Below are 14915 nucleotides of genomic sequence, written 5' to 3'. Positions count from 1 at the left end.
GCATCCTAGGTAGGACTACAGTTGAAAACTTGCCAATTAGCTAACACTGGCGCATTTACAGAAACGTTCATTAATGTGCATTGTCCTAATAAAATAATAAATAAAAATTGAAATGTGCTTTTAATTGAGTATTTTCTCCTACTTATTAGGCTACTTCTAGTCCACCACAATCCAGAGTCAAGTAGGCTATTGTATGTTTTACTTGACTATTTATTGTACTGCTTTAGTTATTTTGCAGATTCAGATTAATAATACAAAATAATTTAAATAAATTGTGATTGATGTATGTAGTGGATAAAGATAAGACTTCATTGATCCCGTGGTGAAATTCACAAGCTACCTGCCCAGTCATACTTCCTCTTTTATTTTGGTGAAAGTAACTCAAATGTAACGCAAAAGTAGTGTAAAGCTTTGGTGCAAAGCATTACAATTCAGAGACAGCAATATTGTAATAGCACTAATTACCCTCAAATGACAGCAACTATTAATCAATAATGTATTACATTTTGGAAGTAACATACCCAACACTGAACATAACTGCCATGAATTAATCAGAAAACAAGGTTTTATTCCTGTGATTCACTGCTGTGTTCGAGCAGTGCGGTGCACTATTTTTAGAGTAGAGCATCTGAACACTTCTACCAATGACACACACAATGAGTATTAATAAAAAAAAAAAACGAAAATAAACGCCACAACAATCTAACAATATTGCAGGTTTCAGGGTTTTTTTTCAATTGTTTTTATTAAAATAAAATCAGAAAAATAGTCTTTGCAATAATATACACAAACTGTCAGAGTGTAACTATCTCAGTTTCCACCTTATTTTAGGTAAGAAACATCCAACATTTCCTCGTACTTTTTCACCAATTATTTTGGGTTTTAGACCCAAACGAGCCCCCTGCCATCCCACATCCGGTTCACAGGAAACATAAACCTTAAAAAAATGACAAACAACCCTGCCAGATCACAGACATGTTGATTCAAATGAGACTAGTTAGTCGATTCACATTTACCTATATCATAATTTTTACTAACCATGACTATTTTCAGAATTTTTTCTTAACTTTATCTTTGTTTTTCTACTTTTCCTGGCAGGAATGGGCTTCTAAATGCAAACGCCTCAGAACCAATATTCACCATCCTCCTCTTTGCGTCTAAATGTTTCCACATACAGTAGAAGAAACTCTGCATAAACAAGTCCAACCACTGTCACTGTTCCAGTCTTAAAACACGTTGTGCTTTAGCAAATAAATGCAAAATGTGAAATTACCCAGTTCCATATGCATAACCTTTGATCAAATAATTCTTGTGCTCATGTTTTTACTCCCAAGTTATCAATTAAAAAGGAACTCTCAAGATGTCCTGCCTGCCCTCTAACTATCTACATACCTCAGCACATTACTGGAAACATCACAGATAGGGCTTTGCGTTTGATATGTAGCATGTGGGGGATGTATGGGATGGTTCTGAAGGTCAGAAAGTGTTTGTTTTTACCTCAGAGCTACAGTGTGCAGTAGAGTGTAGAGGCACAGAACAAGAACAGTGCTATTCTTACACAGTAAGGAAAAGCTCACAGAGTATCTGCAAAGGACAGCTAATTGAAAGACAGATGGACAACAATCACTTCCATCATGTTTATCTCTTCAGTAAAACTCCAGGGAAAGGATGATGGGAAATCAAGGGGATTTATGGCAAATGTGGTGTTAATTTGCAGAAACATAGCCGTATTAACACCACTAATGTCGAATCTGTCATCTGCAGCAAACTGATTTGATCAGTACTTCGCTTCCATATTCTACCCAGTGCATCTTAATATTGAGACAAAAACACAGATGATAGATTGTGTGTTAAAAAGGCTGCATCTTCACCATGTGAGCTGTCATTTATACATTGACTGAGAGATTAACCCCGCATGTTGCCTGCTGGTCAGAGACGCTGGACTTTGAATGCATCAGTATTCTGTAGAGTTAGTTCTGGCTTTGGCTTGCTGTGTCGAGAAATGCTTTGATTGAAATCTGATAGATAATTTATGTCGTTGAGGTGAACCTGTAATTTTCAGGGGGAGCTGTAGTCTATGTGCTTGGCTGGCCACCATAAATGATTAATATGTAAACATTATTCATCACGTTCCCTCATAAATTTAGCTGGTCATTAATTGTGCCTGCCTATAGGTCGAGGGAGGGAAAGAGGATGAGTTTTAGGCAGAGCTGTGAAACGGCTCAGAAAAATGGTGTAGACTGGAAAACGCTCATTGTTTTTGTCCCTAGATCAGTTCACGCTTACAGACTTTTGTCTTTCTGTTGATTTTGTAACAGCAGTTTAAGGCTGTGGTAAAACACAGTTTTCAGCCCAGCGGTTCGAACAAATTAGCTGCTAAATAGCCAGCGTCTGCGTTGTCCTCTGAGAGATGTTTCACTGTGTTTTTTCCCCAGAAAGAAGGGCTTCACAAAGCAGATGATCTGAGGTGAGAGCCTTCTGACAGAAAGAACTGAAGATTTATTGCAGGAAAACACTCTGTGTAGGATTTAGACTTTGATTGGACAGCTCTTCTGCACACAAAGAGAAGTGTCTTTAAGAGTAATACAGTAGCAAAGATTATAAACTGCTATCATGCATTTACCCAGATGTTTGGGGAGTTATTGCTGTGTTAGGCCAGGAGCACAGACGTAAGCTATGTCCACATGTTGCTTTGCCATTAGCTTAGGTGCAGTTAAAGATAGTATTGGTTTGAGGCCTCTTTAACCTAAATCTCAAATCACCTACATGCTACCAAAGGTCATTGCAGACCTGGTTTAACAAGCTTCAAGGTATTCAAATGTAGGATGTTTACGTTTCTTTAATCCATTTCTTAAACATCAAATTGTTCAATATGTATGATCTTATCAAGGCAACGCTGTCACAGATAAATTCAAGCATTCATGTTTCGGTGCAATCTCCAGCAAGCATTTAGCATTTAGCATTAGCACCGGACTACAAAGTGTAGTCTGCAGTGGATACGTTGCATAATATGAAACTGAGCCTGTAATGACAAAGCAATCAGATTCAATTCAGGACACTGTAGCTGTGTTTAAAGCTCTATTAAAACTATAGTCACATTATGTGTAACGTCCTCCAATGGTAAAGTATACAAGCCAGAACTTCTCTTTTACTATTTAATGTCAGATGTTCAGCTTGAGGTTTGTCAGTAAAATAAACTTTAATCACCATTAATCATGCATAGAGCTTTTTCTCAGGCTGAGAATAAATACAGACAGCCTCCCTTTGGCCATGTCTTTTATGTTTTTTTCTTTTTACTGTAGGTCTGTGCTATTTCTGAAAAGCTAACATCATGAATTTAATAGCGAGAACATTTTGCTTAGTGGTATGACTGAGCGACAATGAACAGAATAGGCCCAGATAGGATAAGTGTTTGCACAAGCACAAGTTCAGATCTGTGCATTTAAGATAAAGATTGGTGATATCATGTCTTGTCCATGTGTCAAGGTTTTGTTTATAGTTTTTTTCGTGTTTTCTGTTTAGTTTTCCTGTTCCTGTTTTATTTTGAACTTACCTTTGCGTCTCATTTCAGAATTCCTGATCTATGACCTCCTTCCCGCCTGTGTGATTACCTGTCCCTGCTCAAAAACCTTGTGGCTGAAGGCATTTTGACAGGTATCTGCTAGGTTATTGTCAGTGAACTGCAGGTGGTTTGAAACTGGTCCAAACCACTGTGAGTTTGCAGCCACCTCATACACACTGGGTTGAAATAGCAGTGAGAGTGAGTTATAAAGGGTTGTCATGAGCAGTTGCTTGAGCTAAATTACAAAATGTCGCCAGCAGTGCAGTAATGTTATTTTTCTACACGTAAACAAGTTGTTATCTCTTAAAAAAATGTATCAATTTCTAATTAAGATGGCCGAGCTTTATTAATATTCCGTACATTTTGTGGATTTGTTTCACCCAAAAAAATATTATTTAGATAATCTATAAAGAAACCATCCCAAGGGAAGGAATGATCAGCTGAAAATGGAAGACAGAAGAAACCAAAGTCCCTTTGCAAATAAGCAATTGAAACACTCTTATCTAGGGCTGTAACGATGCAAAAATAAAAACAGAATCGCGACACACCCCTTCCAACTCCCAGAGTTATCCTTCCTGTCCAGATCCAATAGTACCACAACTTTAAATTACTATTAATATCAGTCCTTCTTGGTGCCTTATCCCTGGTTACACACATCCCTGACTTGTTCAGTAAACTGCCGTTAGCGTCTTTAGCGCCGGAGTCAAGTGCTGACAGGAATCGAATCGTGGGTCAAAATCGTGACACGAACCAAACCCTGAGTTTGGGGTATGTGTATATGTATATTTATGTGAGTACAAAACTGGGTTGTTAAAGAGCAGCAAGTAGCCCTGGTTGGACTCAGCTGGGGGAGATCGAGGACAAGGCCAGGCCAGACCACATGGGGGAAATACTGACTTAGATTTATAAACTGGAGAGGCAGGGCTGGGATAGAGGTGATTGAGACAGCAGACAGAACGGTCAAGACTGCATTAAAGCAGGAAAAATTTGATGTCAGAGTTTGTTATTGCTGGAATGAGTGCAGTATTAGAGAATGAATAGTTAGGCAATGGCAAAAGAGTGGTACTAAGAGATGCAGTCAGTGGCCAAGTTGGGAGTGGAGACCAACAGTACGCCAAACTGCTAGAAATGTCACAGATTTTGTTCATGCTACAGGCCTATATATGCACAGACACACACACACACACGCACACACGCACGCACGCACACACACACACACACACACACACACACACACACACACACACACACACACACACACACACACACACACACACACACACTTTTATAAGAATACAGGCGTTGAAGTGCAGACTATGAAGTACTGACAACCCCATCCAGAGTGAGGCAGTAATGTGCTAAACACACCTAGTCTGCTGTAAAACTCCCTGAAGAAGAAGAAGAAGAAAAGCAGAAGTTAAGCTTTTCCTCTGTGTTTTGGAGGGAAAATGGCTTCCTCTTTAGTTTTAATTAAGAGAGCCAGAGATATATTTGGTCCTGTGGACTCATATCCATGCTAACCTCTGTTTAAATTATTAACAACCAATGCACCGAAAGCAAAGCTTCATCTCTGGACTGACAGGTAAGGCTGATAGTTCATCATTGTGACATGCCGTTGAGTATAATGTGCTGGTATTTGGCTGCAGTTTGTTTAAGCTGGTCTTGTGGCTTCTATAAGCCATGTTTGTTTTGTCCCTGCAGGTTTGCAGTAGCATATTTTGTGTGGGTGTAAGAAATTATTTTGTTAGGAGTTTTAACCTGTCAGGAGCTGCTGATGGAAGCCACACTGGTCACATTACACTTCTACTTAAATATCTTTTGGACAAGAAGCAGTAAAATATAATTTATTAAACCACAAATACAACATTTGCACAACTTTGGGATGAAGCCCTGAATCTGATAGAAATTTTAAAGTCCATTGAAGGGACTGTTGGCCTTTAAAAAAAAAAAACTTAAACCATAAAGATAATTTATTAAAATAGGAAAGATGTAACTGGCACTTAATCACATTTTCTCCAATGAAACCGTAGCGCCCACTTAATCACATTTAATCTACCACTGGGGCACCCTTTTTTTCAAACAGGGGGACACAAGGGTGGGGCCAGTCTGCTGTCTGTGACAGTAAAATTATACCCAGACAAACATTTATGGATGAATACAAAATCTGATGTAGATGGTCTGAAGATGCCAAAAGGTCAAATGACGAAAAAGATATGTGACTTAAGCTTAGTTTTTAGCTGACTTAGCAGTAGACATCTGCTTACTTTACTTTAGATTGTGTTGGAAACTATGTTTATGCATCTTAACTGGACTTTGTCTATACTCTTTATTACATATTAACTGGACATTTGAGCATAGGTTTTGTTTGAGTGTGTGTGATAGCTGTTTCAGTCTGTTAATGGTTGTTTGTCCTGGCTCGGTCTCTCTTGAAAAAAAGATTTTCTTCTCAACATGACTTTTACCTGACCAAAAAAAGGAAAATGAATGAATTAGAGTGCTCACTCACCCTGTAACCAAAGACAACTTGATGTATGGTCCTTTCAGTATTTTGATTTTTCGTTCTCTGTGTGAAGGTTTCCCATCAGTGCCTATATCGACAGCATACTTCAATTCAGGCAGACACAACTTTAGAGAGTCTCAGTTGGAGCCTATGGACCTCGCTTCAATGCCGCAGCTCTGCTTTGGGATTCAGGCTGTCGAGGCGTTCAGTTAAAGTCCTGCCTAGATCAGCATTTACTACAGCACATGTGAGTTGATCAATTTGTCTCTTTTCCTCTGACAAGCTGTTTCTTTTTTGTCCACCTGCATCTTTTAGCCCCATGGTTTTCCCCTGCCACCAACCTTGATTATCATTTATTAGCATTTCTTCTGATTAGTTGGCAGAAGCCACTACATAGAATGAGAGACTGAAGATTTGAATATGGGGACAATAATGGGCCTACCACACACCTTGGCAAGGAAAATACAGATTGTTTGGATGTCAATATGTTGTGCGCTTATTTACATTGACTGGATAGGGTGATGGATGGCAGAGGGGACAGCATTTTTTGATAGTGGAAGACAGGTACCCTGGAGAGTTGGTCTTTTGAAGCTTTTATATCGCATGAAAGCTTCAAAAGGCCGACTCTCCAGGAAACTCTACCTTGGAAAGGTTGGGCGCTTTGACCAAAAGGTGCATTATTTCACACGCCTTCAACTGGACCTGACTTCAGATCAGCCGCTGAGTCAACGCATTATTACCCGGAAAAGCTTCTCCTGTTGCCACAAAAAACGCTAAATGAGACTTACCTGCACTCATTTGAAGTTGTCAAAGTTTCCCTAAACAACACTGATTGACTTTGAACTGACTTTGCACCTTGTTATCTGGATGTGCTGACTCCAGCTCACGTCCCTCATGTACCATCTCAGGCCTCTCCTTTTCTGCATTAGCACTTTAAAGCACATCTGTTTGCTGCCAGGGCAATTACTGCACAGATACGATGATTTCACGTGAAGATTTTTCCCATCGTAGACGGAAAATGAGGTTGGAATTTTAAAATTAAGGAACTAATGATGGAGCTAGAAAAAAAAGATCCATAGGGAAAAAAATCTAGCTTTTAGAGAAGGAATACATCAGTTATCATGAATTTTATGTGCCGTTTTTTTAAACATTGTACTTGTATTTGTGCTGACCCACATTTCCTGTTGGATTTGCCTCAGAGGACTTGGCTTTGTTTTCAGGGTTGCATATCTCCGTCTGGCCATTTCAAACAAAAAAATGCACTTTCTAAACAAAGCCATATGCTGCGTTGGAGTCCTTTCTTTCTGCATTATTCTGATACACACATATAAGAACACTCACAGTGAAGAGCCACATTTGAAAATGGTCATTTTGACTAAATTGTCAGTTCTGACATAGTTTGTGCCTTTTTATTTTATGAAATTTACGATGCAAATAACCAAAATGACTAAATTGTGTCAAACATTATGTAAGAATTGATGAAAGGATAATTTTGGTTTATTTCAACTTGGGTCTGACTTCAAACTTTAATTTGAATAAAAGTCAGTAATTACTTTGGTGCGTAGTTGAAATCATCATACTCCAGAAATGATGCTTTAACTTGAAAAAATATATACTTTTCAATAAAGATGAAGGATTTAATCTAATTAAAGGGCCTTTTTGAGTCATTAAGGCCAGCTCTGACCTATCCTCAGCACTCCATTCATCACTCCAGGATTCGGTCATATTGCATTCCTTCCGCATACCTTATTTATCACGTAGCGGGTTGTGTTTTTAAAGCTCGTACCTCAGAGATGTCTCCTTTCTGCCTGGAATGAGGAAAATATTTGTTTGATGCTAACCTGATATTTAAATACCTTTTTTCTGCTCTGCTACTTTTTCACTGAAATGTACTTTAAGGAAACTGAGTAGACTGTGGCTGGCGCAGTATGTAGTAAGTATTGAATTTAGGGTTGGTTTTCCACCGGGCAATCTTTTTATCTTTCTGTGAAGACACAAGACATCTGTTGGATCACAGGAATACCTTTCAGAGATTCAAAACTCTTTTACATTTACCTTTTTGTTTGGTTTTTGCCGGGAACACTATGCGACAGAATCAAGTAGTGACATCTTGAGCGCTGAGGTCCCAAAAGGGGCTGGATCGAACCACGTCGTTTTGTTCCTGCATTTCTTTTCCACAGCCACACAGTGTGGCTTGTTGACAGGTGCCCAATGACATTCAGTTTAAGTGGTTTCTCTGCCCTTAGCGCTACATAATCAGCAGCACAGTGTTGGAGTATTGCATCCATGTTCCTCCCTCTGCTCACTACACAGTCCCTGGTGTTATCTCACCATCGCTGAGCCTTGTTTTGGGGGAAATTCCCATGAATCGCGCAGGTTTATCTTTCAGTTCCACCAAAAGCACATAGATGGGTTTTAAACAATCTTTCTTCAAGTAAGGCTTTAGTAGTTTTTTGGGGGGATAATCCGCAGAGAAACATCTCAGGAAGAATCTAATCATAATGATATTGGCTGAAGACATTTTATGACCTGAGAGACCAACAGGACATTCAAGCTCAGATCCTAAAATAAAAACTGTTCTCACATCCCAGAAGACATTCATATTAAAGTCATTCTGGTCTTTAAGAAGACCATAAACTGTAAGTCAAAGCTCTATTTTGCATCTGGGGCAATGACATTGAAAACAAAACAAAGAATTATTGTTAATTGCATATGCTGAGAAATTTGACTTTTTATTGATGCTATATTAATAGTACAGTAGTAATTCTGCATAGTAGTGTTTTTCTCACTTAGTAAACTATTTTGAAAAGTCCTTAACGACTGTGAGGATTAATCCCTGTTTACCAACCTTTAAACTGTATCATGAGATACATACTCTTATAAATAACAATCTGCATTCAACAAGGTCCAGTGTGTGACGTTTGTTCATTATCAAAATCGGTGTTGCCCGTTCACAAACTTGTCCTTTATTTTCCACCACCATCAATTCCAAGTATTCCTATTGAATTGAAATTTACATTTACATTTGCATGAACTGGGGTAGGTGCTCCATATTCATGTGCCATGTTTGAAATACGTTAGCATGCATGCCATGCTAAAGGACATACAGGTTACATACTACTCTCAACGCTAGATGGGAGAAATTCCTACACATTGGACCTTGAAAGTCCAAAGCATCCACACAAACCAATTACTGAAAATAATGGCTGGCTGATGTCATTTTAAATAAACAAACCCATCAAGCTAGTTTTAGGTTGGGTAGAGTCCAACAAAACAAACTTAACATATCTATGAGGCTAAAAAATATAACCTAAATAACAATATCAAAGAAAACACATTATATTGCATAGAATACATACAGCCACAGTTGTGTGACTAGTGACTGGAAATGAAAGGAGATGGAAGATGTGCTCCTTTTTTTTTATATAGTGGGCTTTCATCTGAAAGGAACCAATCACCTGCAAGCGAATGGACCAATAGCCTCCATGGTCTGGTACACTCCTGTTTGCGAATAAGCAAACTCATGCAGGGACTTCAGTGAGATAATGATGTTGCCCCATGTCTGCTGGATGTGTGAGTAGGCTAACATGTTAGCCAAAATTGACTTCACAAGGCAATACATGTTGTGCTGTATGTCTGTCACCTTGTTTTTCTGATACTTGGAAACCAGACAAATGGAAACCAGACAAATGGAAACCAGACAAATCTGCGAGCTCATTTTTTATTTGCTCTGGCAGATGTGTTTCGTCCACCACCATCTGCTTTGGACAGATTTACAGCAGCCTGAGATGGGTTGGGCATTTCACGACCGCTTATCTAATATGGGCTGAAGGCATATTGAGACGAAGGCCGTAAAGATGAGCGCTGTTGAGGCATTTAAAAAAAACACCAAGATGGCTGCAGCTGATAAGCTTTCTTTTGAAGCTGCTATCATGTTTTTGAACAGACTGAATGATACATTTTTAATATATCTATATATTATCTTGGCAAAAGTTTAATACATCACCTCATTGCTGCACACTGTAGGCTGTTGACATTTTAACTTCACTGACTAAGACCCCCCCAAAGTACTGTGATTGGCTGTTACTACTGTGCTGTCATTGGCCATATACACCGGGGGGACCAGAGGCCTGTGCAACGAATCAAGAGCAACATAACCTGGATTTCTTACAGTTACCCGGCTTCACCTAACCTAACAACCGCGGCCCCAAATAAGCTGTGTCACGACGGTGGTTAACTACTAGTTCAATCAACCCAGGGTTTCCTAATCCAGCTGAGCATTTGTTCACATTAGAGGTGGTGTTTGAACTTTTTGACCAATCGCAAATATCTACCAGAGCCGCATATTTTACATAAGAAGAGCAAACTATAAGTCTATATATATATATATATATATATATATATATAAGAACACAGACACGGTTTTAGAGGCAAAAAGCAATACAGTCACTGTTTCCTAAAACAGGAAGGAAAGCTGGCAAAAAATAGCCGAGGCTGTAAATGCGTAAATCCCAATGCTTATCAATATCACTTCCTCATCCGCCAGTCACATCTGACCATAATTACACTTGTGCTTTCCATAAACTGTCATTGCTTTAGCCTATTATTTCAGTTGCAACCCTGGCGATTGTGAGAGCAAATAAAAAGTATAAAAACATAATTCCACCGGTGTCCGCATTCCACTGAAAATCTCTATCTTTCATAAAAATGTTAACTGGGTCGTCGGTCTCTAAATGTTCCAACTTTTCTGAGAGCACCTCTCTCTCCTCGCACTAAGCTCCACTGGATCTTCTAAGAACGGTGACGCCGTTATCAATCAAGGATTGATTGGTCAGTAGGCGGTGCTTTTACATATCTCCAACATAACCTGCTTTTGAGTAGGTTGGGTGTTCAGCGTAAATTACCACGGCGATTTAACTTAGTAACAAGTGATCCACCATCGTGATACACAAACCTGGAGTTACCTCGTTAACTACAAATCTTGCATCGTAGTTTAGGTCTCAGGTCACTGGTTGCTTAGTGCTACGTCACATGTTGACAACCCATTGATGACGTCTCTTATCAATCAGAAATAAAATGTAAAGTTCCAGACTAATTTGCATTTGCGATTTTGTCTGACAATGTCCAAAATGGCCAAAAATTCATTTTTGCAGCCTGAACTAAATTTACCAGTATCAGTATTACTTAACATAACTGGTCAAAGATTAAAACAGGGTTTTCATGCTTTCTTGAAGTTGGATAACACAGATGTCGATGGAAGAACTAACAGCTCATAATTAGGTTAAAAAAAAGATGGGACAAGGTTTGTTATCTGGGTTTGTCAACCGTAAAAAAAAAAAAAAATAGACCTCTGCGTAACAGATGCATGTAACAGATCTGGGTGTCACTGAAAAGTTGGCAGCAAGGCAGGCTTTGCATCGTAGTTTCAAACAAGGCTCCTGAGTCTTCAGAGCACCGGAGGAGACAGCTGCCAATACAGACTGCCTCGCCTCTCTGCTGTGATGGATGAGTCTGCCTCTTTCTCTCATCTTGCTCATGTAATTGAGGCTTCAGCTGCTGTCACACCACATGCTCATGGTCATAAAGGAAAAGGCAAAGAACACTGCCCTGCACTTACAAGCAGCACCAGTGAAACCAGAAAGTTTGACTGGATCAATTTTAGGTCATGATGTCTTGTTAAAAAATATGTTCACTCAACAGGATTGAGCCACCTCATGCACACGGGTGGAATATGTTTGTAAGTTCAGTGCTGTTTTAAAGCCACATTGTGTAAGAATTTCTCTCATCTAGAGGTGAAATTGTAAATGACAACCAACTGAATATTACTTTCTTGCCCCTCCCATTCTGAGTGCATTTTAACTCCTACGGTGGCCGAATGCAAAGTTGGGGTCCGTGAGAGTTCCTTCCAGTGTAATAATAGTTTTACGTTAGGTTGGTACTATTTCATTGTTAAAATGAGGTTCCCCATATGCAAGCTAATGTTAGTAAAGTATCAGTGCTATTGTTTTTCTGTATATTCTAAAATTGACGTGAGTAAAAGTATCTTAGACGTCAATCTAGCGTATTGCACAACCACATATCGAGACGCAACATGGCAGAATACATAGGAGTGACTAGCTCCTGTGTATTCTGAGAGTCTAAGCTTACGAGAATACTTTGATTAGTTGATGAAAGTAATTACACACGAATAAGCACATATGTTTGTTAAGAAACAAGGAGGTTTTAGCTAAGAATCAACTCAAAAAAATTACTCAATGGAGCTTCAAGAACCTGACCTCTTTTTTTTTAATTTGCTTTCATGAATAACTACCCTTGGCATGTGGTTTTATGGGAGTTTTTACATGTGATTCAATTGGTTTGATTTTGTTTAGTGTCAGAGGGCATTCTGAACAGAATTATGTAAATGAATACCCACCAAAACGCCTAATGACTTTGCTAGCAGCATGGCTTAAGGGTTGCTAATGTCAGTCTGTCGTTCGGTCAGTCCCCTGCTTTGGTCCAGACGAAAATACATCAGGAACTACTGAACACGGTTATGAAACAATCCAATCACAATTGGTTTATGTCATATCATCCACTGGCTTGAACTCTGTGAGTTGATTCTGAAATCCGTTCCAAGATCTCGGAGAACAAAGCATCACAAAGCAGGGTTCAGTTTACAGTATTCCAACGGTTTAATGACACACACAAGGATTCATACATTTTCTAACAATCATCTCTTCTCTTTGATGATGTGAGAGTAGATAAAAAAGAAACAGCCACCATAGGAAAGGAGGATTGGTTCAAGGTAGGTTCACGCATATACATCTTCAGAAAAGAAAACAATTAATTTATGATTCATTAAAACGGAGGAGAAAGAGTTTGTTCAGAGTTGAACGGATACACACAACAAATACATTGCCAGGCAGATATTCATTTTTTTTTTCTCCAGAGGACAAATTCTACTGACTTTGGTGATTCACTGACCTTCCCGGCAGGATTTTAGTAAAATATTTTGACAACTATTGGATAGATTGGTGACATTTGATAAGATAATATAAACCTTTTTAAATCCTCAGGTGTCATAGCTAGTCAATTTTCATTGTTTAATGCACAAAACAAGAGTGCTGACTAAATGCTGACTTGCACTCATACAGTGCCTGAACGCATCCTTATGGAAAACTGAAGCTGCTGCTACTTTTGCTATGCAGGCTGTGTCGACATGCTGTTAGTTCATGTTTATCATATGTAAAAGGTTTGAGTTCTGGTGTTTTACACATTGCTTTTGTCCACAGATGTGCAATTAAACAGTGCTTTATTTCACTTTCAATGAAAGAATGTGCATGCAAATTCTTGAAAGTGCACCAACAATACATTGACTTCTCAACTGTTTTTGAAGAGGCTCATAATTGAAAAACAATGTGGTCACTTAAACAGCTAGTAACAGTTTTTTGATTTTGAATGCAAAGATGACCATAAAAGGGATTTATTACATCACTCACCAAGCAGGTGAAACATCTGATCCATCCTCTCCATGTGTCATATCTTTAGAGGCGTCATCCTCTTCAGTGTCATTAGATCCAACATGCTGTGCAGCACTTTTGGCCTTTTTTAAGGATTCGAAATGGATCTTTAACACCCCTGTCAAAACAATCCGCGTACTGTTTCTTAGCAGTAGAGTGCCAGAGTGGATTATCCAAAATGAATCAACATTTTATGTCTGTCTGATCTGGGCTCAACTTCCATTCACTGAGGCGAAAATATCTGAGAAGCTTTTGCCAAGAGGCCAGATGAAATAGAGCTGATGGGTGATAATGTTCTGTCTTCTATGTGCTGTCGGATACAGAGATTGCCAGAACACAATAGAACATAAGATTACACCAGTCTGATGTTCTGCGCACAATATCTATCCATTTGCCTGCTAATGCATTCAACATGAGCTATGATAACCGTGTTTCCTGCGGTGTGTATTGCTAACCTGAGTGCATTTTGATTTAAATGAATTTTGAAGGCTCACAGTATTTCTGCCGAGTTAGGACATATCTTGCCCGATAGCTAGATGCTTAAAATGTAATATATAACACAGTCTAGCGATCTGTGAACACAAACTGTAATATATATGAGCAAACATGCAGCGAGTGAGCGATGCGGATTCAGTGGAGCTGCTCTGTGAAGCAGAGGATGTTTGGCTGGGTAAGGAGCTGAGGACCACTTGACACCTCGAGACTCAGTTTCTGTTGCTCTGCTTCCCTTCCCTTCAGATTGGTTTGGGGGTGGGGGGTGGAGATGACTGGAAAGTATGTTTGGATGAGATGAAGTGTGTGTGTGTGTGTGCGCCGTGTGTGTGGTGTGTTTGTGTGTGTGTGGTGGGTGTGTGTGTGTGTGTGTGTGTGTGTGTTGTGTGTGTGTGTGTGGTGTTGTGTGTGTGTGTTTGTGTTTGTGTTTGTGTTTGTGTTTGTGTGTGACAGTACAGAAATGAGAAATTCATGTGGAAGCCTGTGTCAGCTTCTTTGCATTAGTGGCCAGTTTTGGTTCTTGTAGCTGCAGAATTGGAGTGCTACACTAGTGCAGTGCCCGTTGAAAATGTGCCTGTTTGGAACGGACGCTTACTTGGCATGTGGTACTGCTGCTTGTAGAATTAATCAAAACCACATTATACCTCTAAATGACTTCCATAAGGACCCCAAACCACTTAATATGCAACTCCACTGTATAGCCCACTACTGATGCACAGTGTAGGCTACTTCTACATCAGAGGAAGACATTGTACTACTGTATTTACCTGACAAAGAACCCTGCAGATTCAGGTGAAGTGGCGGATTTGTTATGCGGGGGGTATTTTGGCGACATAATTAACCCAACCCAGGGTGAGTC

At 39.4% G+C, this 14915-nt stretch overlaps 2 long non-coding RNA genes across 2 annotated transcripts in view; one reads left to right on the top strand and one right to left on the bottom strand.

The window, feature by feature from the left end:
* The window catches only part of LOC116700969 (uncharacterized), a 16470-nt gene extending 5562 nt beyond the window's left edge, over window positions 1-10908 (bottom strand). The window contains exon 1 of the long non-coding RNA XR_004334781.1: window positions 10820-10908. This is a non-coding gene — a long non-coding RNA (uncharacterized LOC116700969). The remainder of the gene's footprint in view (window positions 1-10819) is intronic.
* Window positions 1-14915, top strand: part of LOC116700970 (uncharacterized) — a 17893-nt gene that overhangs the window by 722 nt on the left and 2256 nt on the right. The window contains exon 2 of the long non-coding RNA XR_004334782.1: window positions 6272-6276. This is a non-coding gene — a long non-coding RNA (uncharacterized LOC116700970). The remainder of the gene's footprint in view (window positions 1-6271; window positions 6277-14915) is intronic.

The sequence above is a fragment of the Etheostoma spectabile genome, chromosome 13 (assembly GCF_008692095.1).
Source record: "Etheostoma spectabile isolate EspeVRDwgs_2016 chromosome 13, UIUC_Espe_1.0, whole genome shotgun sequence".
Lineage (NCBI taxonomy): Eukaryota > Metazoa > Chordata > Actinopteri > Perciformes > Percidae > Etheostoma > Etheostoma spectabile.
The sequence above is the reverse complement of the archived record's forward strand: the minus strand, read 5'-3'. Positions and strand labels throughout refer to the sequence as shown.